We start from the raw sequence: 11,007 nt of genomic DNA, 5'->3' as shown, positions 1-11,007 counted from the left end.
CACTATTTTTCACACTATTTTGTGATAGTCTATTTACTTTGGTGTCACCTTCAAAGCCAGGAGTTTAATCAAAGTATATCAGTGTTATCAGGGCCCAACACTGGGCCAGGCACAGGGTAATTACTCAAAACATCTTTGTTGAGTAAATGAGTGAATGAATGAATGATAATCCCATAGATATTCATTTTCCCAGCTCTGGGTACACCATGGAAATGAGATATATGATTGCTCTCTTCCAACATCTTTAAAACGCTGCTTCCAACCCCAGGGACTCAAATGGTCCAACACAGTCAGAAAAATCTCAAAGTTGCACACACCCTAGTGCAAAACATTAGGTGAGCCCAGTGGTGTCCACCAAACTCAAGGTTCTTGAGATCTGTAACAAAACCGAAGGTAGGCTAAAATCCCGAAACTGGTTCCAGTCTAAATGGTCTGAGAATTCACTTTGGTTCAGACCTTCCTGGCATAAGGCCAGTGTAAGTATGTTTTGTATATGTATATATATTTTTTATTATTATTATAAAAGCGGTAGGTAGAAAAGAAAGCCCCACCACGCTAAAGCTCCGCTGACAGGATGGGAGGTATGCAGCCGGAGCTCAAGAGTTACCGGGAAGCCAGACAGGGTGGGCCCCAGCCGCCTGCACGCCCCGATCCTCTACATCGGACCACGTGAACCCCAAAGACTCAGAACCTACCCTGGCTGGTGACGCAGCTGGACTCAGGGCAGCTGGGGGCCGCTGCCTGGCCAGACCAGAGCTGCATACGCTTCCTCATCCCTTGGAAGCAACGCCTGAGGTGGGACGCGCGACAGGACTGGGGCTTCGTCCAGGCCACGGCCGAGACCAGCGGTGCCTACGCTCCTGAAAGGATGAGCCCGACGCACAGACCCGGAAGAGGAACTTCCGGTCTGCTCTGAACCGGAAGGAAGCGTTGTGTGTAACCTTGAAGGGAGCAAGGAACCCCACAGCCGGCGAAAGGTCTACGAGTTTGTGACTTCAGGAGTTGGGACTTTCCTGCTCCTGATACCCCTCCAGACATCAATTTCAGAAGCAGTACCTCTGATACCCAGGAAAACATTCTGGAGTTTTGAGTGACATGGTCTTGGCTCCATTCCCAGATGGAGCCCCTCGAGCCTGGGAATGGCCCCTACGCACCTCCCTCAGCTATTGCTGAGCCCCAATTTAGACATCCCTGCTCCCTGTCCAAACTCGGAACCCTCTGGAAACCCACTGAGGCGACTGTTGTTGTCAGGGGAAGGTGAGTCCCAGCTGTGGCGTGGGAAGGGCTGGGGCTGGGGTGATGCGACCCCTTACACTCTCAATCTCTCCGCTTTCGCATCGTGGCTACCCCTGCTCAGAGTGGGAGTTCGGATGACTGCCTTCTACCAGAGCCACTACGTCTTCCAGCAGACTGTCTTCTGCCTGAGGGGCCTATGGCTGATGGGGTCAGAATCAGGGGGCGGGACAATATCCCGGGGCATGACAGGGATAGGCTAGTAAGCATGGGCTGAGCTGCCTGGATGGGTGGGGAGCGGGCGGTATCAGCCTATCTCTGTGGAGGGTGGGGCAGCAGCTCTGGGCCCAGAGATTGGGGCACTGCCACATGTACCAGTGTGGGTGAGGAGCTCCTCCCTGACAGTGGTTATGGGCTGGATGGTGAGGTCCCCAAGGACAAGAAAGGAGGCCTGTTCCACCTAGGGCCCTTAGTGGCAGATCTGATCCTCTTCATAAAAGAAAGCACATAATTGCCATGCTACACCCTCTGAGTCTTAGTGGTGGAGTTGTGGCCCCAGGCCAGCCATGGATCAAGTGTCTCATGATGGTCAAGGTTGTTCCCATGTGCCTCAGGGCCCTGCTAGACATGGCCCCAATTGAGGGGTTTCTCCTCATAGAAGAATACCAGGGACCTGCACTTTTCCAACAGCCACCTACTCTCCCTCACCTTGGACCAATAAAAGGCCTACCTCCAAGACCTAGTCCAGGATATGGATTTCTAGGTCACTGGGGAGGACCTTGCCCTGTCTCCTCATGGGTGTAGGCCCCTTGCCTCTCACCTCATCTCAACCAATAAACTAGTTCCTATCTCGGGGGGTGGTGGGGGTGGTATGCAGGGAGAGAACCTCAAACATAAACCAATGTACGGTATAGACAGTAGAAGGGCTAACTCTGATACTGGCTGCAATATGATTCTCCAGAGACAGCCATTGCTAAGAGTATTTTAGAGATTAATATTCAGTGAGCCTGCAAGAAAAATCCAGTTCACAGATGACCACATGTGATATATATTTTTTTAAAGATTTCTATGAGTTGACACAAAGTAATAACCAAGGTTCACATAACTGAGATATTTTCATGGAACTTGAAGGTGGTGGAGAAGTAAAGACACTATCACAAAATAACATGAAAGGTACCATAATTTACAGCTTTTCTTGGAAAATCCAAACATCTGCCACTCCATTAGCAATGATTAGCTAAATCTTAGTGGTGCCAGTTGCTTTCACATAGGGCGTACTCTCAAGGTTGCCGTAGTCCCTTCCTGATGCATTTATAAAACCAGTCTGGCCCCCATATGCATTTGAGTTTGCAAACATTAATGTCTATCCTTATAAAAACCCTTCTATAATAATATATTATAAGCACTGCCTACAATCTTCTCTTTTCCATTATAACTATGCCAACACACATAACTCTCTCTACCTATGTATTCTCTGTGTGATTACATTATTGTATGTATATAACCAGTCCCTTCCTGATGAATATTTAGGTTCATTCCATATATCTTCGATTATAAACAATATAACAGTAAATGCCCTTGCATATATTTGTGGGCATTTCTCTTAAATAAACTTCTAAATGTGAAATTATTGAATGTAAGGGACCACACATTTAAAATTCCAATAGATAAAGCTGAAGCTGGTTTAGAATCCAAGCCATTTTTAGCCCCAAGCAAGGGGCAAGGAGTGGTTGAGGTTGGAGAGGGGCATTGAGAGATGAACTGTCCATCAACAACCATACTCCTATACTCCTAGTCTGCCCAGAGCTGATTGTCACAAAAAGAATATTGCAAATGGAAAAGCCAGACCTAGAAGCACAAATACATTTTGGAATTCTAGATGAAAAGTTAATTCACAGTCATAAATTGGGCATGAAAACAAAACGAGCTAATTCTGGTTATATTTACGGGGTTTTCCATTTGTTACTAAAAACCAAAATAATTTTTATCCAAATATATTGACTAGTCTTTATTTAGTTTTATGGCATTTCTTATTATCTAAAAAAGAAGTACGCCTTATGCTCCTCCATTTGTTTCAGGCTTATTTCCCTTTCTGTTTCTTGTAGATTAACCTGATGTTACTATATGGAGCCTGCTTATGTTTCCAAGGTTTGAGCTCTACTGAATGGAACTAAAGATGAAAATTTGGGATCAAAATTGCAATAAGGTATTGATGAAAAAAACCTCTTTTTAATATGATAAATGCAACAAATGGGATGACTTGAAGATTAAGAGTGTAGATTGCCTGGGCCTAAGTCCTGATTTCCCCAAGCACTAGCTGGGGCAAAACAATAACCTCTCAAATCCTGTTTTCTCATCTGTTAAGAAGAGCGTAATAATAGGGTTATAGTTCTTTGCACAGAATCTGGCACAAAAAAAGTATTGTTATTACTTTTTCTGACATAATAGTTAACCCCACCCCCTCTTAAAGTTCTACGGGGTGTTGCAGTACCCAACACCACACCAGCCTTTGGGCAGCTAGTCAGTGAGCTGACAGTCATAAAATGGCCAAATCAGAATGAACAACCCCTTCAGGAAAAGAAGCCAGGAGTTGGGCTCAGTTCTAAACTGTACTTTAGGTACAGTATGATGGATAATAAGAGGCCTGGTAAGAGGTTAATGGCTAGCCTTTACTGAGCATTTACTGTGTCACACTCTTTGAAGCATTTTATAAACATCATCTCAGCATAGGCTTACAGTAATCCTGTGGAGTAAGTGCTGTTATTATTCCCATTTTACAGATGAGAAAACCAAGTACAGAGTGTTTAATCAACTTCCTCTGGGTCATGCTCTTCTTTAATAAGATGGCACAGGCCTTGTGACTTTAGAGCTTATGCCCTTAAACACTTATGCTCTTGCCAGCTAATACTTTTCAAGTACCTTTTGTGCGCCAGACACTGTTCTAAGTGCTGCCAACAAATATTAGGAAGTTTATTCCTTATGACAAGGCAAGAAGTACATATTACTGATAGTGCTTTTATGGATGGGACTTAGAGCTTTTGAACACCCAGGGTCACAGAGCTGTTAGTGGTAGAGGCGAGTTTCCAAAGGATGTCTGCAGACTCCAAGTCTCAAGCTTTCTTCCCAGGAATTCAGTAAGAATTCCAAACACAAATGAGTCATCCTCATCATTTAGCAAATATTTATTAAGCACTTACTCATGTCAGGCACAAATGAACAATACAGACCTGGTTCCTGCACCATGGAACAGAGATTATGTGGAAGAGGGAAACAATTTATAAGGACAAGAGAGTAAATAACATATAGTATTATATAATTACTATGTAATAAGCACCATTACGGAGCCCCCCAAAAATGTCTTAATTGACTTGACAACTGTCATTTACAATTAGTTTTAGGAAAATAATTCTAATTCTTAAAAAAAAAAAAAGGAAGACCTTTGTTTCTCACCTGTTTGATATTATCCTAGAAGACCTAAGCAAATATTTATTAAGCACTTACTCATGTCAGGCACAAATGAACAATACAGACCTGGTTCCTGCACCATGGAACAGAGATTATGTGGAAGAGGGAAACAATTTATAAGGACAAGAGAGTAAATAACATATAGTATTATATAATTACTATGTAATAAGCACCATTACGGAGCCCCCCAAAAATGTCTAATTGACTTGACAACTGTCATTTACAATTAGTTTTAGGAAAATAATTCTAATTCTTAAAAAAAAAAAAAGGAAGACCTTTGTTTCTCACCTGTTTGATATTATCCTAGAAGACCTACCTATGAAGAGAGACATCTAGGACTAATCAGGGTATTTAGGGAATTACTGAGTTTTGCAACTTTCCCATCTGTGATCAAAAGTACAAGATTGTGGTTACCCAATAGCCTAGGCAAACTTTTAGCTTTTGCACAGACTTGCCCTGAGTTTAATAAGAATTAAAGTTGTATCCTGCTCATGGTTTTGATTCAAAATATGTACTGATTTCATCAGAAAGGAAACGGTAAAGAAAGAGTAAAAAGACCGGTTAGGAGCAAAGTGCCTGATCTCAGCCCTTTTCTTTTGGAAGGCACAGTATCTGTTATGGATTAACATGTACTTACAGCAGTTTCAGGGCTTTGCAAGTTAGTTTTCTTTTTAATGACTGTCTTATCAATGTAATGCATAGGCTATTAGTGTATAGGATTTAACCTGCCCCATCCCCATTGTAAATGTTTTAGTAAATCTATAATGATTTAAGCTATTTTTATTATCTGTGAAAATTTATTACACCAGTGACATATTCCTTGTAGAAAAATTCCAAATACATGTGAGCAAAATGAAAAAATTAATATCAACTATTAAGTCCAGGGGCCAGACATTTTGGCATACATTCTTCTATAGTCTCAATGTTATATATCTATGTATCATTCATTCCTAAATAACCTGGGCTTATACAGCTTGCAAGTTTCTATATTGGCTTAATTGTGAATGTTCTTCATGTCATTAAATATCTCCACTATCATTTTAATAGTAAATATATATATATAATCATTTATTTATCCACTCCCCTATTGTTGGACATTGAGGATGTTTTTAATTTGACTATATATCTGTTAATTAGTATAAATTTCTAGACGTGTTTTTTTTTTTTTTAGACATGGTATTTAAGGGTCAAAGAGTAGGGACATATGTGTAAGGCTTTGGCTGTATATATCTATATTTTTTTTACTTTCTATTTCAAAATAATTATAGACTCACAAGAAGTTGCAAAATTGGTACAAGGAAGTCCCTGGCACCTATTACCAATATTCCCCCCAGTGATAACATCTCATATGACAACATTGGGTTATAAAAACTAGGGACAATGTAATAGACTACAAACTTCACTTGGATTTGACCAGCTGAATTATTTTTTAAATATTAATAGACTGGTAAGATGTATTTTTACTTACTTTCCTCCTTTCTCTCACATGGCTGCCTTTTGAACTCCCTTCTGATCTTCTGTAGAAGAAGGAATACAACTATATTTAGTAGACTACTGTCTTTTATTGAAAATCAGGAGGAAAAAATGCAAGCAAGACTTGCATTTCTCACCAGATACAGCAGTGGTCATTTATGGAACAGAAAATGGGTAAGTTCTGCCCTCCTTTTGGTTCTCCATAGTCATCCCAGTTTCTTTATGATACACCAGAATGGTTTCCCAAAGCCTGGGGTACCCCGACACAAAATAAATAACACAAACCACACAAAGAGAAAGTTGCTCATTTTTCCTTCACTCCTCTGATTATATCAAGAAGAAAGCTTCAGTTTAGACCTAGTCTTTAATGCCTCTCCAACACTTGCTAATCCTCCCTTTCTAACAAATTGTTCAGGCCTCAAGTTCAGGCAGGCAATAGCATTTAACTGGAATTTAATGACATTGTATTGTTTTAATGTGCATTTACTTTCACCTTCAAATAGTAGCAAATGAAACTGGTTTTCCATTTACAGAAGTATTTTTAGAGTTTCCTTTTAAAAGGAATTTATTTCAGCAACAAAAAAATAATAATTCAACATTTAAAAAAGCATGTGACTATGGCCAACAGCATTAAGATAAGATAGGAAGATTTCCTGAACTCCCTTTGGTGGACTTAAGGGTAGTTTTATAAATGATTAACTTTATGGCAAAGATACGGAGACCACCAAAGCGTTAAGAGCCAGTCAGATGAAATTATAACTAAAATAAATAAGTACACATGATTGACAAAAATTGTACTTTTGTTTTTTGGTTTAATTTTAAATTTGGATGAAATTATCTTAGCCTGAGACTAAGTCTTGTTTACTCGAAGGTAGTTTATTTGGGATCATGGGTTAGGGATGGAGGAGTGATACAGGGAATGAGGGAGAGACAATCCAAGGATGCATTATTGCATTAGGCACCCAGTGGAAGAATGGTACTCATCCACAGAACCTTCTTAACCTTATGAAATCTCAGGATTGTCTACTTCAAAGGCTAAAAAGGGGAAGCATTTGTTACCCATTAGTCAAAGATGGTCCACACTTCTGGATCCTGTACATGTGAGCGTGGAGCAAGTTCCCATGGGTGTCCCACATTGCATTGTCAGAGAAGCTCTGGGGTAGGAGGCAAGAGGTTTATGGCAGGGTCCCAAGGAGAGACACTGCCAGGTAACATCTGCCTGAATCTAGTAAAACTTCTTAGCCTATGTAACAGATGGGGCCGAGAACATTCAAAGTGGCACCAAGGAGCTGTCCAGTTTAAAGTCATTATCAACAGTTTAATGTACATCTGCTCAGAAATAATTTCTTAAAAATACAATTCATTCATAAACCCATTTAAAATCATGTATTAAGCATCAACCACATGGCAGTTACCATATTAGATATGACGTAAGTGCTTTGCCTTGATCTTTTAGAGCTTACAGTATATTTGGGGGAATCAGGCATGAAATAATTATAACATAATTACTGAATTATAATTCTGAAACGATGTGAAAGAGAAGAGCAGGATCATAAACCTAGTGAGAATCAAGGAAGGCTTCCCTGAGGAAGTGACATTTAAGCTAAAACTTACAGAGGAGGGTGAAAAAAGCAAAGGTGGAGGTGTAATTAGGAATAGAGGAGGAGGAAGAGTGTAACTAGAAAGTGAGTTGCAGATGGAAAGAAGAATATGAACAAATACTCTGTGGCACAAAATCAGGTTGTGGGTAAGTCGAAGCAGGAGAGGTGAGCAGGAGCCAGATCATGTCAGGCCTGAAGGAAAAGATTTGGATATTTCCTACAGTCAGTGGGAACCTACTACTAAAGGGTTTTGAAAAGGAAAACAATATGATCAGCTTTGCTTTTTTTCTTTTTTACGTAAATCAAGAGATACTTGTAAGTACAAGCAGCAGAAGCTCATAAATGTCACACAGGTATTTAAAAAGAGTATAGTCTATAATCACTATATAACAGTACAAATATAAACAGGAGTATGATGGGGTGGGAGCCACGGGGGTGGTGGCCTGAGTCTGGGGAGGTATGTGTAGGTCACCTTTTTGTTTATTTTTGAGGACTAGATGTTCGTCTCATTAGATGCCAAGGTAGCATTTGGGTAAGCCAGGGTAAAATCTCCATTTAAAACTCTCCTCCTTGAAAAACTTCAAAAGAAATTTTCTCCTCGAATTTCCACCAAGACTAACCTCATATGTGGGTGGCGATGGAGACCACCTACAGGGTGTATGATTTGAGAAGTGCTAAAAGACCACTCCTGTTCAGTGTAAACTTTCTCTGCCCTCCACTAGTGTCCATCATCACAATTCTGTTCCGCTGCATCTTCAATTGCCAAATATGCTAGCGCAGAGCAGCCCACTGACTCTATCCTGCTTTCCTGGGACAGAGCTGGGTTTTATTTTGTTTTCTTAGGAATGGGAGGGTTTGAAGCTTTTTGAGACCACTGTCCAGACAGGAGCATGGAGGAGCCATGAGATTGAGCAGGTTACAGAGAGCTTGGGCTCTTTTGACTTCATCATTTTGTTTTGAGCTGGTCCTGGTATCAGCTGGTGTGTGCAATATGGACAATATACATAAATGTGTGTGGATTTATACAACATAGGTATATGGATATACTTATGACAGGCACGTGACTCTATAACATGGGAAGCAATCATGGTAAGGAACACAGGACCTGGAATTATACCAGCCTGGGTTCAGATGGTAAGCTTTGTAACCTTAGGAAAGTTACAGCACCTACCTCATTGGGAAGGTTTAATGAGATCATGTGTTTAAAGTCTTGGCACTGGTCCATGGCACACAGCAAGTGCTCCATCAATGTTACTGTTAAGATTACATACGTGTCCTCATGCAAGCATGTGTGTGCATGTGCATAGAGGTGCGGATTTAGGCATCTAAGGGAGATAAAGAGTGTTTAAGAACAAGAGCAAGAAAGAGGGAGCGTGTTCTCCACCCCCACAGCAGGAGTTCCGGCACTGGAACAGACCTTTCTAGAAGGTGAGAGGATGCAGGGCAGCTCACAAAGGAGAGAGCTCAGCTTTATCAAGTGGGAAACAGAGTAAGAGACAACAAGGGCCTCACACTACGAGGGGCTTCCTGATGAGCATGGACTCTATAAAAGTGGAAATTAATTAGAGACAGGCAACAGAATGGGATGTGATGTTGTTGAAGCTCAAAAAACCCTCCATAAAAGGCAGATTGATAATAAAAAGTTAAAAACCGTCTCTGAAATTGACACATATCCAAATTAGGCCTCTGTGCTCAGATGAAAGTTGACTTTGCTCCATCCTAAAGCTCTCCCTTGTTTTGGGCATCACGTGTGTTTGCTTTTTCAGAACTAACATGGAAGAACTTTGAAAAACATGTGAACCACCATAATCTGTTCTCAAGCCTCTTTTTCCCCCTCTTAAGATTTGCCCAAGGAGCTGTATCGAAGTGCTTTCTGCATTATAAAGGAGTGTCGCCCTTATGTTGAGAAGGAAGATACAGTAGAAAAGAAAGCTCGGTTTCTAATCCCAGTTCTGCCCTTAACTCACTGGGCAACTCTTGATCTCTGGGCACAGCTGCCTCTTCTGCAGAATAAGTTGATTAGTAAATGTGGGTCATTATCTTTTGACTTCCTGCCATCTCAGATGAGGTGTAGCTCCCTTCAACCATCTCTCCTCTCCTTAAAGCTGTATCACCATATGACATGGTAGTTAAGAGCACAGACCACCTGCCTCTTGCTAGCTGTCACTCCTGAGATGAATTATTTAACCTCTCTGTGTCTCAGTTTCCACCTTTGTGAAATGAAGGTAAAGAAGAGAGTAGTGTATCATGGGGTTGCTAAAAGGAGTAAATGAGTTAATAGAGGTAAAGTATTTAGAATAGTGCTTGGCACAGATAAGGACTACTCTGGTATTAAGTAATATTATTATTATTATTTATTTTATTAAATACCTTTGCAACTTTACATGAAATATTTTATTGATAAATCAAGAAGTAAAATATAAGTATTATTGGGGCTGTGAAAAGTCTCCAGTGAATAGGGGGCAGGGGAAGAGCTAGGACCATTGTTTTTCCTTATTGTAAAGCCCTTCTGTGCTTTGATTTTTCAAAGATGTGTATGTAGTACCATGACACTATTTTTCTTTAATTTAAAGAGATTGAACAGAAAGATCCCTAAAGTCCACCCTCAAATCTCTAAATTCAAGGATTGACTATGATTTTTAAGGAGCAGTACTTTTAGGTGGTCAGCTTATCTTTGTTATCCTAGCTACCATTAATATCTTTGACCTTTTCAGGAAATCCTTATAAAGGTTTAAAATAAACACAATCACCTTTGCATGTTTATAACTGATCATGTTTCATTTTCTTGGATGGGAGAGAAAATGAGAAAGGTAAACCTATAAATTAAATACTTGGCCTTAGGGGTTGACATATTTTGCCCCTTATAATCTGTTACATAAAGGAAGGCTCCGTAGTAAAGAGTGAACTCAAAACTGCTGGTGGCCGCCCAGCGGTGAAAGGGTTAACAGGGCTGGGTAAGGCGATCCCTTGAAATGGGTAAGACTGGAGTTGTTAAAGTTTTCTGAGCGGCGGCGGCAGCGAGGCTCTTGGCGAAAAGGAAGCAAGTTGGAGGGAGCCTGGCCAAACAGCGGCTTGTGCTGAGCTGAACTCAGCTGGGATTACAAGCTCAAGGTTAGTGGCCCCTTACACGTCCCCAGCGCTGACATCTTTGGAGAGTTGTCTCAGGAAGGTGAGGCGCCATCTCTCATCCTGGTGTGCCGTGTCTGCTTTGCTTCCTAGTGGGGCCCCGCTCTCC

At 41.0% G+C, this 11,007-nt stretch overlaps 1 protein-coding gene and 1 pseudogene across 2 annotated transcripts in view; both read left to right on the top strand.

Moving 5' to 3' along the window:
* The first annotated feature begins 673 nt into the window (after nucleotides 1-673).
* LOC102891734 lies at nucleotides 674-2,037 on the top strand (annotated as a pseudogene).
* Nucleotides 2,038-10,682: 8,645 nt separating this feature from the next.
* SH3RF2 (SH3 domain containing ring finger 2) overlaps nucleotides 10,683-11,007 on the top strand; it is a 109,130-nt gene continuing 108,805 nt past the window's right edge. Inside the window, exon 1 of one of the 2 annotated variants that reach the window (XM_006922968.3) lies at nucleotides 10,683-10,883. The gene's annotated coding sequence lies outside the window, so the exon portion shown is untranslated. Of the gene's footprint in view, nucleotides 10,942-11,007 lie in introns of both variants that reach the window. The other variant, XM_015598207.2, reaches the window with a different exon arrangement.

This window comes from Pteropus alecto, unplaced genomic scaffold (genome assembly GCF_000325575.1).
Source record: "Pteropus alecto unplaced genomic scaffold, ASM32557v1 scaffold78, whole genome shotgun sequence".
Taxonomy (NCBI): Eukaryota; Metazoa; Chordata; class Mammalia; order Chiroptera; family Pteropodidae; genus Pteropus; species Pteropus alecto.
Note: the sequence above shows the minus strand (reverse complement) of the source record. Positions and strands in the feature narration are given on the sequence as shown.